This window comes from Mya arenaria, chromosome 1 (genome assembly GCF_026914265.1).
Source record: "Mya arenaria isolate MELC-2E11 chromosome 1, ASM2691426v1".
Classification (NCBI taxonomy): domain Eukaryota; kingdom Metazoa; phylum Mollusca; class Bivalvia; order Myida; family Myidae; genus Mya; species Mya arenaria.
The window spans coordinates 8882539-8903631 of NC_069122.1; the positions used below are offsets into that span (position 1 = coordinate 8882539).

At 33.5% G+C, this 21093-nt stretch overlaps 1 protein-coding gene across 3 annotated transcripts in view; it reads left to right on the plus strand.

The window, feature by feature from the left end:
• Window positions 1–21093, plus strand: part of LOC128238599 (parathyroid hormone/parathyroid hormone-related peptide receptor-like) — a 96484-nt gene that overhangs the window by 12674 nt on the left and 62717 nt on the right. For 2 of the 3 annotated variants that reach the window (XM_052954723.1, XM_052955057.1), the window contains exon 2: window positions 16340–16431. The exons of the other annotated variant lie outside the window; for it this stretch is intronic. The gene's annotated coding sequence lies outside the window, so the exon portion shown is untranslated. The remainder of the gene's footprint in view (window positions 1–16339; window positions 16432–21093) is intronic. 3 annotated transcript variants of the gene reach the window in all.

Here is a 21093-nt window from a genome sequence, read left to right on the forward strand (position 1 = left end):
CATCCCACGTTCCCTCGCTATCTCTTGCATCAATGTGAAATACGAGCTGTATGTTACGATAACAAATTAGTAGGATACTTAATTCACAGTGAGCTATTACATAACATGTATGAGTGATAGGAATACCGAATAGGAGGACCAAATAGGAGTAATGAATAGGAGTAACAAATACGAGTAATGAATAAGAGTACCGAATAGGAGTACTAAATAAGAGAAAGGAGGAGGAGTAACAAATAGGAGTAACAAATAGGAGTAACGAATAGGAGAAACGAATAGGAGTACCGAATAGGAGTGCCGAATAGGAGTACCGAATAGGAGTAACGAATAGGAGTAACAAATAGGAGTAACGAATAGGAGAAACGAATAGGAGTACCGAATAGGAGTGCCGAATAGGAGTACCGAATAGAGTACCGAATAGGAGTACCGAATAGACTACCGAATAGGAGTAACGAATAAGAGTACCGAATAGGAGTACCGAATAGGAGTACCGAATAGAGTACCAAATAGAGTACCGAATAGGAGTACCGAATAGAGTACCAAAAATGAGTACCAAATAGAAGTAACGAATAGGAGTTCCAAATAGGAGTAACGAATATGAGTAACGAGTAGGAGTAATTAACAGGAGTAACGAATAGAAGTAACGATAAGAAGAAACAAATAGGATAAAAATAGGAGTAACGAATATGATAAACAATAGGAGTAAAGAATATGATAAACAATAGGAGTAAAGAATAGGATTAACAAAGACGAGTAACGAATAGAAGTAACCTAAAGTAGTAACGAACATGAGTAACAAATAGGAGCAACGAATATGATAAACAATAGGCGTGCCGAAAAAGGAGTAACGAATAGGAGTAACAAATAGGATAAACGAATAGGAGTTACGAATAGGAGTAACAATTATGATAAACGAATAATAACTTCTTGCAAAACGGACATGCGTTTCCGAGATTTTACCGTGGACATTTCTGTCGTACGTGTTTCGATCATTCTCATTCATAAGAGGTTTGATAAGTTATACTAGCATCATCATTAAGGTGTACGAGAATTGCATCTCCGCGCCAATTCAGAATTTTATTTTAATGGATAGTGATATTAAATTTAAATTGAACGATTTAGAAAACAAAATTTGGGACAATGTACATCATCAATATAGCCTCCATTTTGTAAGGCGGCGACATACTGGCAGCGATGAATTCGATTAAACAGTTCTTGATGTTTTGACATTGTTAAGTAAATCATTACCTATATGAAGTTTCAAGCATTCAGCGCCAAACCAATACATCATTTACTAATTGCATTCACTTGTCAAGAGCTTTCAAAGAAATCAATTATTTACGTTTGTGTTGTAATTTATGAAGATAAAATCTGGTATTATATGCCTATCCATTTCTTTTTCAATATCCAACAGTGAAAATACAGCACAAACAGCAACGCGGTCTCGACGGTTACGCCTTTATACACCGAACTTGTCAGTCGTGATGAAGTACATCGAAAAAAGTCCTGTCATAATATTCCCTAAATATTGAAAGATAATTATATGAGAAAATTAAATAATTATATAAACATTGAAAGAATTTCGATTTTCGTTTAAAATTAAAGTACAAAGTTACATGTATCCTTTTTCGCTTTTATGTTGTGTTAATTTGGGCTGACTTATGTTAATCTTATGGTCATATCACATTGACTTCATTCACTCTGTTGTTCAGTCATTAATAACCAGAAATCCGATTAGCTACATCGTTCTTAGATCCAAATACGACCAATACGGAATACCTGTCATGAGTTTTGAATGGTTTGGCACTGTTCTCTGCGTTAATTTTGATTTATTTGCGTATGCACGCTATAGTGTCCATGCTTTCGGAAAAAATGCGTGTGCTAAGATTTTGTTGCTGTCGATTTGCTTTTATTTTTCCTGGAAACAAGTTTCGTAAATGATTGTTCAGTTAACAATGGTATTTAATAAAACCAAATATGGGATAATTATCATTATAAGAATTATTATCATTGTTACCATTAATACTCTTTTTATGAGTATTGAATTATCATTAGAATCATTATTAGTATCATTATCATTATTATACTCATGAATATCCTTATTATTTATATCATTATTATACTCATGAGTATCCTTATTATTTATAACATTATTATACTCATGAGTATCCTTATTATTTATATCATTATTATACTCATGAATATCCTTATTATTTATATCATTATTATACTCATGAGTATCCTTATTATTTATATCATTATTATACTCATGAGTATCCTATTATTTATATCATTATTATAATTGATATCATTTTCATTATAATCATTATTTACAATACCATTTTTATTTTTTTATAATTATTTCAAACAAAAAGTTTAATTAAACAAGTGTCATTTCAGGTAAGAAGATAATAAGTACAATAATAGTTTTGATAAACCAGACACTGTGACCCCCAATAACGTTTAATTTTATAGAACATAAATTATCATGAAATCAAAAAAAACCTTTAATGGTCTGTCATGGCTATAATAACAGAGCAAAAACAACAAGTGAACAGTAAGTTGGCCTCAATTTTTCAGTTGTGAAACAACTTTTCGTACTAAGTCTAGATATCTTTGACTGCAATGAGGATTGTGGTCAAATCAGAAATTTTTGTGCTTTATTTGTAGATGTATTCAATTTCTTGACCAAAATTTAAATTATTCATGTACACTGGAATTGAGTATAAGTACCAATTCAAAAGTCGATGGTCAAACGGTGCGCCTTTTATGTTTTGTATAAAAGCCACAGACTTTGGTTGGTTTAAATCATTAGGAAATGGTCTCTAATTGTACAATGTTATTTGAAGTGTGAGAAAATAGTTAAATAAATATTTGATTTATTGATACGAATTTCCTTACGAATTGAATTGCTGCCGTAGATAAACTCAGTGACATTTCCATTTTGAGTATTCTAAATTTGTAAAGAAACCTTCAGTTCAAACTTGAAATATATATTTAAATTTATCTTAAAAAAACATAAAAAATGTTTTATTCCATTTGTATTAACTTTTGTGTTGTTTCTTTAGAAAGGCAAAGTCTGTTCTGAAAAAATATATATATATACAAATATATTGAAGCAATACATAATTGAGTCAGACATGGTAATTCATAATATTCTTCTTTCAACGACATGCACGTGAATAATTAACTCCATATTTATTCAATGGCCGTTTTTAATGTGCGCGACAGACGGACATATTTTAAACAAGCATGCTTCCCTTCTCTGTGTTACATATTTTTAGATACAGGAAAGAAGTATTCAAGAATTTAATGCTTACTTAAAATTGACATCGTTGTGTACAAAGCATTGAATCTCATTGATGTATCACATCGCTTACGACACATGCCTCTTTCGATGATTTTGCACATTTTTCTAATTCGAAATTTACTGGAGTTTTCTACCACGTAACTCCAAGTGAGTTAAAAAAATCGTCAATATATTTATCTGTACTCATAATCAGATATAATTTAAACTTGGAAACCATTATTTCTCTATTTTTAAAAGGGGAAGCTCAGTTGAGACAGCAACATGAGTGTTGCGTTTATTCTTTTGATCTTGTTAAATGATGATTAATTATCGGCCTCCGTAGATAGTATTGGCAATTTAAGACTTGTTTTGAGGAAATACTGTATTTGCCAGTTTATGGACCATCTGGTGTCTAGTCCCTTTAAAGTCAGCAGTATGGTTTGGGCTTCGAAAGGAAAAAAACGGGGATTAGTGTAAATGCCCTCTTGTTTCAAATGATAAATATTATATAATGCAATAGGTACCAATACATCTCCTTTAGGTATTTCTACACATTTTATGTCGGCAACGATTAAAACTTTATTGAAACTAAATTATTTGTGTCAATTTTAAATATAAGATAGTCATTTGAACATAATTTTGTACATCCAAGACTATGATTAAATTTCAAATAGCGTTACTATCAATTTTCGGCAAATGAGCATTTTTCAGTCAAAATTTTAATTAATTATAAAAACAACAGAGCTCTAATTTGATTATATTTCGCCCTTCAAAAAATGCAACAATACCTTTAATGTGTACTAGGTGACCAATCACTGGAATTGCAAAAAACATAGTTCATGCTTTATATCTTAGTACGAAATCGATTTCCATTTATTCTCTTTTAGAGACATACTTGATTATTGTCATTATCATTCTTACATAATAAAATACAACCGATTGAGACAATGGTAGCAATTTTCTTATGGATATGTCTACAGACAGGTGAGGTAAGGGCATTCTTGATTATTGTTAATCGATTCAATTCAGGCTAGCAGAAGTCCCTCAATTGGCAACACTCCTAAAGCTTTGTCACACGGACATTTTACGTTTCAAAGGGGAAATTCAAAGAATACTGAACGTCCCTGGTGTCATATGTCAAGCATTGCAGATCCATTGCACGCGGTACACGAGTTTCTCGTTAGATGTGCAGGCCGCCATTCGTCACATCCGGTGCACAGAATCTAACAATTCCCAGCGTTGCAAAAAGTAGTTACTGCATTATGTTTAAGGACAGTTTTAACTTTGATCCATTTTACATTGTAAGATCCATATTTGTTTTTGTCAATATTAAGGCTTTTGAAAATAAAGTTAAGTTGCAGTTTCCGAAATGTTGAATGCTTGTCAACTAAAGGGACCGTAGACGGTTTATAGGGTCAGACATCGATTTTTTACTTCGTGTGAAATGCGAACAAAATGCTTGTAGCAAAAATAAAACATCTACAATAGTTCAAATCAGCGCTATTCTTAATAATTATTGGAAACTGTGACAACAGATGCTCTATTTTGCCGAAAAGCGGCAATAGTAACACTATTGAAAATTGAATCATTATAGGCTTAAATTTACTTAATTCTGTTCAAATGAGTATCATTCAGTTGCTTTTTGGTCTTTGCTCACGAAAGTAGGTAAATAGCTCAATTTCAACAATTAAAAAAATTGCCAACATAAAATCTGTGAACGATTCCTTTTAAGGACTTTTCATTATAGTCAATAAAAAGTCATTGGCTGGTGATGTTGTGTATATCCCGATTAATGAGCCATGGAAAGAGATATTTATACCAAGACTAAGTCTTCTACTACAACGATATTTCAACTCTGTAAGTGTTTGAGGGTAAGCTTTAAGTTATTCTTTTCCTAAAAATATTTTTAATGCATGATTTTATTATTTATGCCTAAAAACGCTTTGCTTAGAAAATGACGTCACTGACGTCACATAACTTCATTCATATCATAGCGTACTGCACGTTTGTTTACAAAAATATCACATTGTCCCTGTTCATCTTTTTCCATTGTTTTCAACTTGACAACCTCGCGTCAAATGAAAAAAGGCGGAAATTTACCAAGCATTTATTATTCAAATTGCAGGCCTACAGACTTTAGTACCGCAAATTGAAATAAGGTCAGCTCTTTTTGACATGCCATGTAAATAGAACTAATGCCCCGGGCTATAAAATGGGACGTATTGTGTTAGGTTGTTTCATATAGTGCGAATTTAAAGACCACTTTACTTAAATATGTTAAGATTACATCGCTTATGTGAATTTGAAAAGAAACCGAAGAACCTTAAATAAGTGAGGAATCGAGTGCAATGTATAATTATGGATAATTATGGATAATTACGCAGAAAATGGAACTATGTTTTGACCCTGCCTTACTAAACCTACAACAAATAGTCAAAGCGTTGTAAGATCTTATTTCCCCCGATCATATTCTTATGAATATCGTTGATTATGTTAATGTTGTTGTCATTTTGTTCTTGTTGTTGCTGTTAGTTCTCGACATGGCTAGGAATACAATTGGTTAGTGTTGGCACTGTTATAGTAGGTGCATGCGTAGAAGTGGTAAACGACATTCTGGTTGTTGTTGTGAATTTTGTTGGAATAGACTGATGACTGGACAAGTATTTCCAACGCTTTAAACGGCTAAATTTCGTCCAGGCAGTGAATACCGCAGGGCAAGCAGAGCTTTTGTTTAAAGATAGTACTGATCCGAGTTTGCCTGATATGGTCGAGCATTAACAACAGTGTTATAATTCACCTTCGTGGACTCAATCCGACCAAGATAGATATACAGAAAATTTAGGTTTTAAGAATTGGTGTTGTTGTTGTATATGTTGTTGTTCTTGGTTGTTGTTGTTGTGAGAATGTTTTTAATCGTTTTTATACAAGGCGAAGTCTTAAGAATATGCGTTTCTGTTGTTGTTGTTGTTGTTTGTTTCAATGGCGGCGAAGTGCACAAGCGGATTCAGGGGGGGGGGGGGGCGCAAAGGAAATATAGGATAGGAAAAGTAATAAAAAAAAGCCCCAAAGTGCACCATTTCGAAATATAAATGGTTAAAAATTTCTTGGGGGAGTAACCCCCAAACCCCCACTCAACCACTTAAAACCAAATAATAAATTTCGTTACTGAGAGTGGGGCGCAAGTCAAAAGGGTACGCCCCTAAGATACGCCCCCTCTAACGTCGATTCCTAGATCTGCCCTTGGAAGTGGGTATTGTTGGTGTAAGGCGTTGGGGGACATATTATATAAACTTCGGAGCTGGCCAAAATATATAGCATAACAAATCTAAGCCTTTCATTATGCCACATAACTCATTACATTGATTGTGCCCCTTTCAAAGAAGTACACAATATATATTGTTTTGTACATGTCAGTCGGTCAGTAGGTCTTCCCATCGGTCGGTTAGTCCGTATGCCAAATCTTGTCCAATTGATAACTAGAGAACGCTTGGGCTTATGAAGTTCAAACCTGGCATGGCTTTTGGTGACCAGGTCAAAGGTCAAAGGTCAATATCTCAGCGGCCGTTTACAGTAAACGTTTGTTTGATGATAACTAGTTAATGTTTGGGTCCGGGGTAATCAAACTTGCTGGGGAGGTTGGTAATGACCTTCACATCATAATTGCCACACAGACTTATAATGTGAAATGACTAATCCCGGCCATTCGGTGGACATACATAATCATTCATATTGTCCTGACAAAGTGGCGCTTCGCATGTGCATATTATTTGTCAAACATCTTTTTTGATACTCAATAAACGCTTACTTCATTTTAACGTGAATACAGTGCAGGGTCCATTATAACGAATAATCTCATGTCCAGGTCTAGACCAAAATAATATACAAAATTGATCTTTATTCCATTCCATGTACCAAATAATTTCTATATATTAAATAATAAGATTTTCAATAGATTATTAGAATTCAGCGAACATCCGCAGTTTTGCCTCTTTAGTTTGAACTCAAGAATTGAGGCTGTTCATAATCATGGCCTCACGTTCCATTTACAATCTGAAATGCCAAAAACAGAAATATATTAATTATGTTATAAAGGCGTTAAAATACTTCACGTAGTTAAGGTCTATTCTGGCACGACCCCCCCCCCCCCCCCCCCACACACACACCCATACGAAGACACTATTTAGTACACACTTGCAAATCAGACTTTTCATTTTCTTGCCAGACTCTCATTTTTACAAATCAAATTAATCCAACAGCAACGTCATCGACAACATCTGTGAAGAATATGATTCTCTTGTTTACCACCATTTTTGTCAATCATACATGTTAAAGTAACTGTGAAGAATAGGATCCTATTTTTCCCAGACCTGTGAAAACCATGATGACGGAATAATGAGGTCATACAAAGCGTCCTCAGCCAATATCTTGTTTCATTTAATTAACTTAACACTAGATAAACTCTTGCAAGGTGAAAGCAATGTTTAAATAGCTTAGTACGTATAGGTTTAACAGTTACTGATCCAAAATTACACTCAAGTACGAACTGGAATTAGATCCGCATTTGGACAATAAAGTAGCGTTAAATTATAAAGGTCAACTCATTGAATGTCTGGAAGAACTTTACGTATACACATAAGTGCAGATCAAGTAAGGATACTTGTCAGTGGGCATATCGGATTTGAATAGCGTTGCCTATGATCCCGACGTCTGACGTTGCTAAACACAACATATACTTCTGTTTGTGTGTGAAGCTAATCGTATAAGTTGCAACAGTTAGTTTAAAAGGCATTTGTTTTGTATTTTTTTGTTTTACACATGTAGGCTTGCTGAAACTCGCATAAATCAAATTTCCCGGTACTACTGTACGTGTTATGCTAAATATGCACAATACACCTTGATGACGTTGTGCATAAAAAGAAGCTCACACGTACACATTCCTTGATGACGTAGTTCACCAGAAGTAGCGCACACGTACACATACCTTAATGACGTAGTTCACAAAACAGCACACACGTTCACGTTCCCGTACACGTAGGTGCAATTCTCTCTATCATTTTGAAAAACGTATATTTACAATACAGTCGACATAAAAACTAATGCTTTAGGACACAAATATTTGTCCAGTCAAAGAGACATGAAATACTATTTGATGTGTCCTGGTTAAGTTCTTGCAGATAAATATCAAACAATTACCAAAGTATTGTCTCACTATTTGACTAGAAACTAAGATTAAGACTAGAGCTTTCATTAGAAGTTTCAGGACTCGTATTCATGTATGCCATTAGTATAAGTTTGAGACTCAGACTCAGAAAAGCAAGATATTAATTTTGTTGTGAAAAACTATTACAAGAGCAAATCTGGTTAAAATGCTGTATCTGTCACAAAATAATCTTTTCCACACTCAGGCAGACGTCTTTTGTCAGAATCAATTGAATTATAGATCATTAAAACATTTAAGAATTCAGTTTCCTGAGCCCGAGTCTGAAATTCAGACACAATACGTCTATAAATAAGGATACAGCACTTCTATTCTGGTGTTATAAAGATGCTTTACAAAATAAAAGGCAAAAACAGCAGAACAAACAACAACAGCAACAACAACAACAGCAATACTCTGGCATGGATAAATGTGTCCTAGCAAGTGGTCCGTCGAAAGTAAATATTAAAGATATAAAGTACCAAAGTTTTACTATGAATTATGAAGCGAAAGGCCTTTTTAAGCTCTGGGAAATTACATTATAAATAACAACACACCGAACACGATTTTTCCATTCCTGCTATATATCAGATAATGAAAAATACGGTTCTTGGCTTCTTTTTCCTTAAATCATGACAATATTGTTTAGGAACGTTCACTGGTGATTGTCGTTAAAAGGGCCATTACTCAAGTCGCCTGAAATCTGTACATTCCTTCATCTCAAAATGTTTTATCGCACCATTATAACACACCAGAAACTTAACACATGCCATCGTGCAGTTTCCCATGTCAGCTCGTTAAAACTGACAAAAAAACCATTCGAAACACTTCGGCCATTCATCGAAAGCAACCTCAGATAATTATGGACGGTTTACAATGTCAGAAATCTTTACATTTAACAACGCTAGAAGTAGATCGCGTAGTAATTTCAATTAAGCAGTTTAATGACTATACTCTCTGTATTTTTAATTATTCAGAGATAATATTCTTCACTGGCGATCAATTTAAACGTATCCATACAAAATACACGTTAAAACACTACACTTAATTATTGATATGGTTTATTTTTTACGAACCTAGTGATGTCCCGGTAAACATCCGTTGTTGTTTTTGATGAAAAATAACCGATGTGTTACGAATGACAATATAATATTTCATACAGGATTTCCAGCGCTGGCAATGCTGGTTGGTCGAAGCGGTCATGTGTCTTATATAATAATTGACAAGATAATTGTTTGTTTCAGTGTAAGATTGTAATATTTTCCACCGTGTGGAGCACCTGAATTTAGCGTAGCCACGACTGATATGCCCACTTTTTGTGTTCATGAGGTGAAATAATTGCTATCTTACATTGAACAAAACAATATTACGTTCTATTTTAGGCCTAAAAGTGGAATTAAAAGTCCATAATTACCTCTTTTAGAAACACGCGCCAATTAGTAGGCACACGTAACACCATTTCGGAAAGTGTGGCCCAGCCCTGTGCGTGTTAACGTTTGATTTGGAACCCAGAGCGGGCTTAAATTTCAAAACAGTAAATAATATGAAACAGTGAAATATCAATTTTAATTCACTGATTTTATTAACTCTATAAACTACCGGAAAGCATATGCATTACGTATGTATATTGTTAAATGAACATAAGTGTGCTTTATTAACTTGTTTTTTTGTAAATCCTTTGTCTGGCGTAATGGTTATTGTAATGAAAGATTCATATCTGAAGCTGAAGAATTTTAATTCACCCTTTTTAGCTACCAAGTCGAAACTACGTGTAATTTGTCTAACAGATGCCTCTTTAATCGGATGTTCGACTCGAGACAGAATAGCTATCAACAATTGATTAATACATCTGGCAAATTCCTGATGGCAGCACAATACGGTTCTGTTCCTCTTTATTCGTGATAAAAGATTGGTACAAATAAGTTAACTTAAAAGCCTTTATTGCAGAAAATTACTGTAGTTTACTTTGTTTAATTTTATTAGCTACAGCTGCAATTCGGTTTCCGTGTCTCAACTGAATTAACCAATGGGAGCCCCGCATCCATGATCCAAGTAGGATTTGGCTTAATGACACAATTCCAATAATTTAAAAGGAAAACAGACACAAAACAAGGAACATCAATGAGAACGCACGCACATGGTATAATACATGTCAATAGCAAATTATTTGTCTTTTAAGTCATACCTAAGGAATGAATTGCGGGATCGATGTCATTATCGGGGTATGAACGCAATTGGGCTGGTCAACGTCTGTGAAGTACGAAGGACTCCACGCGTACAATAATTGTTAAAAAATGCTTCATTTCATTTAAGAAACTTTTCAGTAATCCTTTCCTACCCATTTTGTAAATAGAACGACCCGACTGTAACCGGAACATTTTATCAAATGACGATAGCCAAATTCATGTAGAGGAAGTGTCTAAAATCCTACCACCCACATCCTCGTTTGTTATCTAAAATCTAAATAAAAGGAACTCTGATATTGTTGCAAAGGATTGTATCATTAAAAGACAAGAAATTTTAAAATATTTCAAAAGTGTAGAAGCAGAAATAGCAGTCCTTTATAGGCTAAAATTGTTTTCATATCTTTTCTGTCAAAAGAGGTTATTAAGAAATAAATTATTAATGTGAGAACCACTTTAGGTCACGTTATTTCTCACCCTGTATAAAGAGTGGTCGCATTTTTGGTGCGTTAATGCAATATAAAAAGAGGCGCATGTGCGCTGAATGCAATGTGTACGCCCTCCTGCGTTCATACAACATGGAGAAATGGATATACGCAATAAATCATTAGCTTCGTTTCAATATCTTTGAAAACGCAATGTGCTGAAAATGAACAATTGTTCAAACATCAACGGTTAAATTCACCTTGTCATCACCCATCACCAATCATTATTCGAGCATAAAGTTCATGCTCATCTTTCAAGTATTGGTCTTGAAACAGTCCAGTGCCGCATGTTACTACGAGTATTTGTTCCGGAAAATATAGATGGGTTAGCTAAAACAGACACAAAAAATACTTTAAAAAAATAATACAAGAGCGTGAATTCAATGCTCCACATTTTAGCTAACGTTGGACAATGGGTTTTCCAAGTGCGACAGACTACATTAACGGGTGCTTTTCAAGACAGGAGATAAAAACACTCCAGAAGTTTGAAGATCTTACAAAGGCACTGATGTTGAACATAAAACGGTATAAATAGGAAGCTGCGTGACGCAGTTGTTTCTGCACGGTCAATAAAGTTAAATAATATTGAAGAAACAGCAGACTAAGGTATATTATTAAAAGAACGAATCGAGTTCTATGTTATACTGGCACTTTATTCTAAAATCAAAGTGACATAAAGTGCAAGAACAAGCCCAGCGACGATCGAAATGGCATACATATAAAATCGACATGACGCAAGAAACAAATATGCACGCACCCACGCACACGCACTCATTCGATGCCCCATCGCCCTCGCTTGTTATTATATGCTGGACAAATTTCGGTCAATTACAAATGGAATTGAAACAATTCTTTGAATTTGTCAATGAAATGGTGATATTGAGAATTAAACATTACTTTTATAGGGTGGGTAGAGCTACAAAAAGTATACATTTCATCTACCTATTAAAAGTCACATATTTCATGTGTGTTCTTGTATATGTGTAACTGTATGTGTGTTACTCCATATGTGTAACAATATGTGTGTTACTTCATATATGTAACTCAATGTTTGCAACTGTATATATGTGTAACTCCATGTGTGTAACAATATATTGGTTCTACTCCATGTATGTTACCATATATGTGTAACTCCATGTGTGTTACTCCTTGTGTGTAACTATATATGTATGCAACTCCATTTTTGTAACACTATATGTGTGTTATGTATGTCTGTTACTTCATATGTGTAACTATATTTGTGTGTTACTCCATGTTTGTAACTATATATGTTTACTACTCCATGTGTGTTACTATATGTGTGTAACTATATGAGTGTTAAACTCTATGTGTGTCTCTCAATGTTTGAAGCTTAAGGCTTTTCTCCAGGGGATTTGGTCGCAATTGCATTATTTAGATTCTGCAGATGCATTGTATCAGACAGCTACATTTTTACTTGTTTGCAATTTATGAAGTGACGCAGTACGTGGAACGATATTTTGTACATTTTTAAGTCTTGTTAACGTCAGATCAGACTGAAATATAGTTTCCAAATTGTAATTTAAGTGAGTGTTGGTGGTTTCGTAAATGGGGGATGCTTTTTTTACTTCGTTAGTTGCATTCTTTTCTTCTAAGAGTTACAGTGATTTACCGCACAAAGATGCTTGTCAAGATAAGTATAGAATGATGGAAGGACCGAAAGAATCGACACAATGTATTCATGCTGTATTAATTAAAACAGATGCGTCAATTATTCTTCTTCTTTTTTATTTCTCGAATAGGTTTATTTTCTTTTGCTTTGTGATTTCAAGGAATTGAATTAACAAAATAAAATATGTATTTTTTTAAATGGAGGATGATATTAAATTTGAAAATAATATATATATTGCAGAATATGCTTTAGCTGTGATTGTCACAAGCATTTCATATATTTTTGCTAACGTTGGGGAAAGGTTTCCAAGTGCGAAAATGGAATAATATTCTGTTCAGACAGAGTGGAAAAGACAGAAACAGGCATTCAGTGTTTTATATTTAATATTAAAGAATTAAATAAAATATGTAACATTTTTGAACGGTATTTGAGGGTCTTAGGAGATCTCATGTGCTACCTAATTCTGCAATTTAGCCTATAATAGCATATATTTCAAACTCGTCTGTTTTTGAAGAAGAAAAACTATTCACAACTTGCTCAGTGTGTGTATACCACGTGATAAATTACGTCATATATGCTACGTCGGAAGGCAACATTTTGCTTAAAATGTAGACTTAAATAAAAGTTAACTTTTCTTTTACAACACCATTTTAAATGAAACAAAGGGCAGTCACTTTTGTCAAACACTTCGACAAACCTGTTTCCAAAATCATGTTTTGGCAGTGCTCCGTCAGACGGCCGTATTGTGAAAAGGTTTGTCGAAGTGTTTAAAGAATTTAAACTATCAATCAAACTCTGGTAAAAGACCGAAGGCAGGGCTCCGTGTGCGGCTTTGATTAATTTAAAATGGTGAAGAAATAGCGAAGTTATCTTTGTTTAAAGTTGTTTCAAATCAAAATATTACCTTTCTACGTAGCATTTATGACGCAATTTATCACGTGGTATACACACACTGTTGCTGGACAACTGTAAAATATCTAGTTAAATGGTAAAATGTGTGTTGGTTTACTTGTGTCCAAGACTTACCTTTGTATTTTTACTTCATTTAGCTGAACACAGATAATCAATGACAATTGACTAGCCTGTGTGTGCTTCTCTTTATGCGTTTTCCTTTGATGGAAATCGGCTTGAGAAGAACCGTTTTGAAACAAAAGTAGTTGAACGAGATTTTCAGACAAACAAATTGTTTTACATCTAAAATCACATAACCTTAATTAATGTTAATAATTCACAGAACAACCCGATTGTTGCCAACAAAGTCGTAAAAGTAATTTCATGCCAGTGCAATAGTCGTTAGGTCCCTGTTTATTTCCTTTCTTGGAATGTCATTTCGTCCATTTTAAAACTGGCTTGAAAGTAGGCTAAGAAAGTCACCAAAGCTATTGTGGTTTAAGGCAAACCATTCATCATTAGAATGCAAAGGGGAGTTAGTAGATTTAACATCGAGATTATTATTTTTTTTCATTTATATTGATGGATCATTATGTTATTTTTGGAGTGATAACTTTTTTGAACAACACAATAATAACGCCACTTTTTTGACATGATATATTAAAGGGGGTAATAAAAGCACTATTTTACTATGATTTAGCAATTTTATAAGCGTGTTTCTTAAATAACATAATGTCTACATATAAAAGCTCTCCGTGAAAATTTTAGCATTTTGTGAATTAAAAATGAAGCTTTACAAAAATATATATCATATTATTAGTGAGGTATTCCAAACAAAAAACATAAACAAGAGGGCCATGATATCCCTAAAACGTTCACCTAAGCAAAGGGCCACAACTCTGGGATAAAGCATTAAAAATGTTGCAATTTGAACATATCTTTACTGATAACGATGCCTTGTTTTATATTTGTAAAGGGTCATGCAATGAAGCTACCTGTAGAGTTGCATTTGATTTGGTCTGGTAGTTTCAGAGATTTTCTTAAAGCAAAACAGTAAGTCGGCCATTTTGTTGTTGTTGATAAATCTCAATACCTTGTTGTATTTTGTAGAGAAACATGCAATGAAGCTTCCTGTTTCAGTGAATTTTGCCTGGTAGTTTCAGAGGAGATGTTTTTTAAAGCAAAACAGGAAGTTGGCCAGATTGTTATTGTTGTTGTTATTGATCAATCGCGACCCCTTGTTGTGTTTTTGTAGAAAGTTACCCAAGGGTGCTTCCTGTAAAGTTTCATTGAATTTGGACTGGTAATTTAAGAGTATATGTTTTTTAAAGCAAATCAGGAAGTTTGGCCATTTTGTTGTTTTTGCTGTTGATCAATCGTGACCCCTTGTTAAATGTTTGTAGAGGTCTCCCAAGAAAGCTTCCTGTAAAGTTTCATTGAATTTGGCTTGGTAGTTTCAGAGGAGATGTTTTTTAAGCAATTGTTGACAGTCGGACGGACGGTCGGGCGGACGGACGGACTGACTGACTGACGGACGGACGACAGACAAAGACCGACTACAATAGCTCACATTGAGCACTTCTACGCGTTCTTCCTACTTTATATGATACCAACACAATATATTGTTACCAAGAATCAGCTTTTCGCTTATTTGTGCACCGGATACCTCAAATTTTGCAATATGCGCCTTTTTAACTCATGTTTAGAATAATGTCATACAAGTTAAAATGAAAATATCATGGAATGAAAAAAACATGTTTTATGTCGTTAAAATAGGTTATGGAATGCAAATAAGAGAAGCATTGTCCACCACAGTAATTATTTCTATTGAGCGTTAAAACGAGTGGCAGTCTTTATTGAAAAAGTGTTTTACGTCGTCTGTTCAAATAAACAGAGACATTTACACAAATGGGTTTAACAATGTAACACTATCAAGAACTACCATGGCTTTTATCTAGTTTGTTTTGTAGTGAAGGTCTTTAAGACAAACATATGAAGTCTTTAATTGTTTTCGAATTCGACAAAATTTATCCGCCATTAGAGTTTGTCGAGCTATTTATTGTATTCCAATGAAAATAAATAAACAATGTCCTTCATCAAAACACATCACGATCCCGTATTTATTTAAATAAAACTATGGAATTCATGAAAGGTAAATTGGTTTGAAGAGTGAACAAAGACAAAGAAGGAGAACTAATGCTGTTGTTTTAAATGACGTCTGTGTGGCCAATAGCGATTACTCAATCCAATCTTATAGTAATGTGAGGATAAAAAATCATGAAATGGATTGACCTTAATGTACTCTGCACAAGATTGAACTTATTTTTCCATTATGTTTTTTACTGTTTCTCAAATATTTTTTCCATTAATTTATGCAGATAGCACAATTTCAACTTCTGTGCTCTTAATTTTGGCATAGGTCATTAGCGGAGGTTTATGCATGGCTGACTGTTGTTGCAGTTTTATGTATTGTGATCAATACTCTCTGGCTGTCAGCCAAAAAATACAACAAAAAACGCAACAAAAGTTCTTAAAAATGAAAATAAAATGCAAAGAAAACTGGTGTAATAAAGCTATTATAAGAATAATACAAGGTAAGACTTCCTCTAACAAACCGTAAAATACTAATCTTTGGTAAATAATGAACCTATGTCTTGAAAACTGTAGATTGCCTGAAAGCTTTTCCAAACAGCTATTGCGGTGTATATCGTGAAGAGGCTTCAATAAAGGATAAAGGGCCGACTAATCAACAAAACAAGGTCAGGAATTTCAGTTCAGTGTAACAAATATCCAAAATTAAATTGATTACTTACAAAATAACAGCATTTACTGACCAATTATAGTTTCGAAAACTATTGTATAACTTCAACTGAAATATGATCTTTTAAGAGGCGAAGTTCGTCCCAATTTTTTTTTGTTTGTTGACAACTGACAACAAAACCACAAGGACACATACACAAACATATTGGTAACTTGACCTTTAAGCCTCTTGTTAAAAAGATTTAAAACGCTTTTTAAAATCGAGGACTTTTTGAGAATATATTTATATTTCTTGAGTGGTTAAAGCCGTCAAAATCTGTTTACATTTCTAATGATATGCCATGCTTTATCTCGTCAAACAAAAAAGTGAATTTTACAAAACCATTAGCGTGTTCCGTCTGTCTTTTATACCTCTGGTACAGAATATTATGTTACTTCCTCGTATTATATCTGTTTGATTGATGTCGAGTGATTCTTCTCTTAATTCTGTCTTTTAGTTTCGTCTCAGTCGTTTTAACCTTAAGAAGTGCAATCCAGTGTTATATTCTGATATTGTCTCATAGAAATAATTTTGAAACCATAGACCATCCCAGAAATAACAAATCCTACGTGAGAAGCCATTGTATTAATCATCACTAAGATGATGCATCGATAGGTCAGTCTATTTTCATCAACTTGAAGATTGAAAACAACGACTTCTTTCAAATGGGCGGGGCATGCACCACGCCACTGTTTTGGCACAACCTAATTGCTACGCTCTTAAATCGTTGTCCCTGAACTAGAGTAGTTATTATTGATTTTTCAATAATTGTTGAAAATCAAAAGTTTGCTGAAATAAGTTTTATTAGAAAATCCATCAATAAGAACTTGTTTTGTGTTACTCCAGTATTACTCTATGTGTGAAGCTCAAGGTTTGTCTCAAGAGATTTTGTTGTAAATTGTTTCATTTCGATTTTACAAATGCGTATCAGGCAGCTACTTTTTGTTACTCGTTTGCAATTGATGAAGTGACACAATGCGTGTAAGTGTAATTTGTATGGTTTGAAGTCTAGTTAACGTCGGATCAAACTGAAATATAGTTTCAAAATTGTAATTTAAGCGAGTGTTAGTGGTTTCGTAAAGGGCGTTTGATTTTTTTACTTCGTTAGTTGCATTCTTTTCTTCTAAGAGTTACAGTGATTAACCGCACAAAGATGCCTGTCAAGATAAGTATAGAATGATGGAAGGACCGAAAGAATCGACACAATGTGTTCATGCCGTATTAATTAAAATAAATGCAAGTCTGCTTCCTTTTTTGCTTCACGAATACATTTATTTTCTTTGGCTTCGTGATTTTAATGAATGGAATTAACGAAAGAAATAAATTGTTATTTTTTCTGAATGGAGAATGACGTCTAATTTGAATTCTCTCTCTCTCTCTCTCTCTCTCTCTCTCTCTCTCTCTCTCTCTCTCTCTCTATATATATATATATATATATATATATATATATATATATATATATATATATATATATATAAGAAAATGCTTTAGCTGTGATTGCTAACGTTGGACAAAGGTTTCCAAGTGCGTAAATGGAATAAATTTATGTTCAGACAGCGGGAAAAGACAGAAACAGGCATGCAATGTTTTATATTTAATAAGATGTTATTGAAAGATGTGACTTTTTGGAACGATATTTGTGAGATCATAAATGCTGCCGATTCTGCAGTTTAGCCTTTCATAGCCTATACTTTAAGCTCGTCTATTTCGAAGAAAAAAGCAACAACTATATGCTGATAAAACCGTACATGACGGCGAGGTCGGTGGTGTTGGTGTGCAAAACCATAAATTTTGGCAAACACTTTGGCAAATCACCGTCAAAGATATCGACATTTAAGATTCACTCCCACAGACTGACCGAAACAAATGGCTTATTCCAAGACAAAAAAACAACAACAAAGTACAAAAATGCAATAAAAGACAGTTCTTAAAACCGTTTGCACCTTACTGATACTCCAATCCTAACTAGACTATTAGAACTACAATGTACCTCTTGACTGATAAAACTGCTAGAATCTCTTCTAGCTTCCATTTGTTATTGTCTTATCCCACGTGGATAGTGTACTGAATTAGAAACGTACAATGAAGATTTTATTGTTCTTCTTTGCATTCAGTTCAGTCCGACCTAACATTGTTAACCGCACATGAGACCAAACGTAATTACTTACTTTAGTTTTCATTGTTGTTTTCGTCCTTTTACTTCCTTAAGCTGAACACAATTTTTCAATGCAATTTGACTAGCCTGTGTGCGCCTGTCTTAATGTGTTTTTTGATGGAAATCGGCTGGAGAAGAACCATTTTGAAACTAAAGTAGTTGAACAAGTTGTCAGACAGACAATTTGTTTGACACCTAAAATCACATAGCCTTGATAAACCGTAATTATTCGCAAAGCAGCCCGATCGTTGTCAACAAAGTCGTAAACGTAATTACAAGTAATTTTATACCAACGCAATAGTCGTTAGAGCCTGTTTATTTCCTTTCTTGGAATGTCATTTCGTCCATTAAATCCTAGCTAAAAAGTAGGCTAAGAAGGCCACCAATCATATTGTAATTCATGGTAAGCCATTCACCATTAGCATGCAAAGGTGTGTTAGTGCATTTTATATATTCACATTGAGATTATTTCTATGTTTAGTTTATATCGATTGACCATTACAGTATGTTATTTTTGAATTGATAACATTTTTGAACAACACAATAATAACACCACAATTTTGATATGATATATTTAAGGGAAGAAATAAATTTTAAATTGATTATATATAGCAATTTTATTTACTTGTTTCTTAAATAACATAATCTCTATATAAAAAAATATCTCAGAAAAAACTTAACATTTTGTAAATTTAAAATGAAGCTAAACCAGAAAATATATCATATGAGTAATGAGGTAGTGCAAACATACTTAAATGAAAATAAGTATAAATATATATAAATACTTAATTTTTCTAAACATTAGAATATGTTACATTAGATATTAAACTATAATATACATGATACCGAAAATAATATCTACAGTCAAACAAATCAGTAATTAATGGAGGAGTACATTATGCTTCATTTCTTAAACTGAATTTTTTTATACTTGTGTTTATAATTTTATGAGTTTAATATTCTTATTTTCAGGTCTTATATACAATTGATGCTTTTATCATTTGAAAGGGTATTGCTTACTGATACATGCAAAAACAAATTGACAGAAATTACACAAATTTACAGAAATTGGCAGTTTTGCATTTTTTTTTGGAGGTGAAATGACCACGTTTTCAATTTTGGTAGTGTGTATGCTTTTTTATAATCGAACTCTGGGCTTGCCCATACGGCGAGTGCCCCAATAAGATTGCTAGTCTTTTAAGTTTTTGGAGCCAAATGCAGACAGAATGTAACCCTGGTTCGAACTACGATTGTTCTTTAACGTGCACCAGTGTATAGCACTGATACACGAGACCCCCATATAATTAACGTTAATGTTAGTATATTGTATATATAAGGTGTGTAACAGTGGTGCGGCGGGGAATCAAACTTGCGTCCCCTGGATTGACAGTAAAGTTGTGTATCACTTGACCACGGATCCGCCACATTTTATTTTAAATTTCAAGGTCAAAACCACCTAAAATGTCTACGTATTCTTCCTATTACATATGATATCAAAATAATAGATAGTTACAAAGAATCAGTTTTTCACTTATTTGTGTACCGGATTCCTCAAATGAAACAAATATGCGTTTTAAAACTATGTTTAGAAAAATGTCACACGATTTCGAAATGAAAATATCATGGAATGAAATAAAACGTATTTTTATGTCTTTAAATAGGTTATAGAATGCAAATAGATAGAACATTGTCCGACACAGTAATTATTTCTATTGAAATGATGTGGCATTTCACATCGAAAAATTTCCGTTGCCTATTCAAATAAAACGGATATTTACACAAATGGTTTTAACAATGTAACACTTTCATGAACGACTATGGCTGATATCTAGTTTTTTTTTGTATTGAGGGTCTTTAAGAACATCTGACGTCATTATTGTTTTCGAATTAGACGAATATGTCATTGAGGATTGTCGAGCTATTATTATTATTCCATAATAATTCCAAAGTAAACTGTGTCCTTCGTTAAAACACATCAAGATTCTATAATTATTTTAGAGAAATAATGTTTTCGTTTTTTGAATGACCATTTCGTGGCCATTAGCGACAACTCAACGCTTTCTTCCATTAGAAATAAAAAATATATTTTTAAATACATGGTTAAAGTTGGGACCGAATACAAGCCGGTACAGTCGATGAAATATCGGAAAACGGTACAGTAAAGAAAACAGTAGAAAACTGACAACAAAACCACACGCCATCAAGGACTAATACACTTACATAATGATAACTAAAGTCTATTGTTGAAAAGCGTTACTAACGTTATTCAAAATCGATCACTTCAGAGACAATATTTAAGCAAATATCAACATTTGTTGAATGGTAGCAGCCGTCAGTATCTTAGTTTTATCCCCTTTTTTATTTTCCACACTTTATTTTGTCATTCAAAAATGTGCTTTTTGCGAAAAAACCTGAGCGAGTATCTTTAAAGTGTGCACATTGTCTCGTCTACGTCTGGCACAGAAT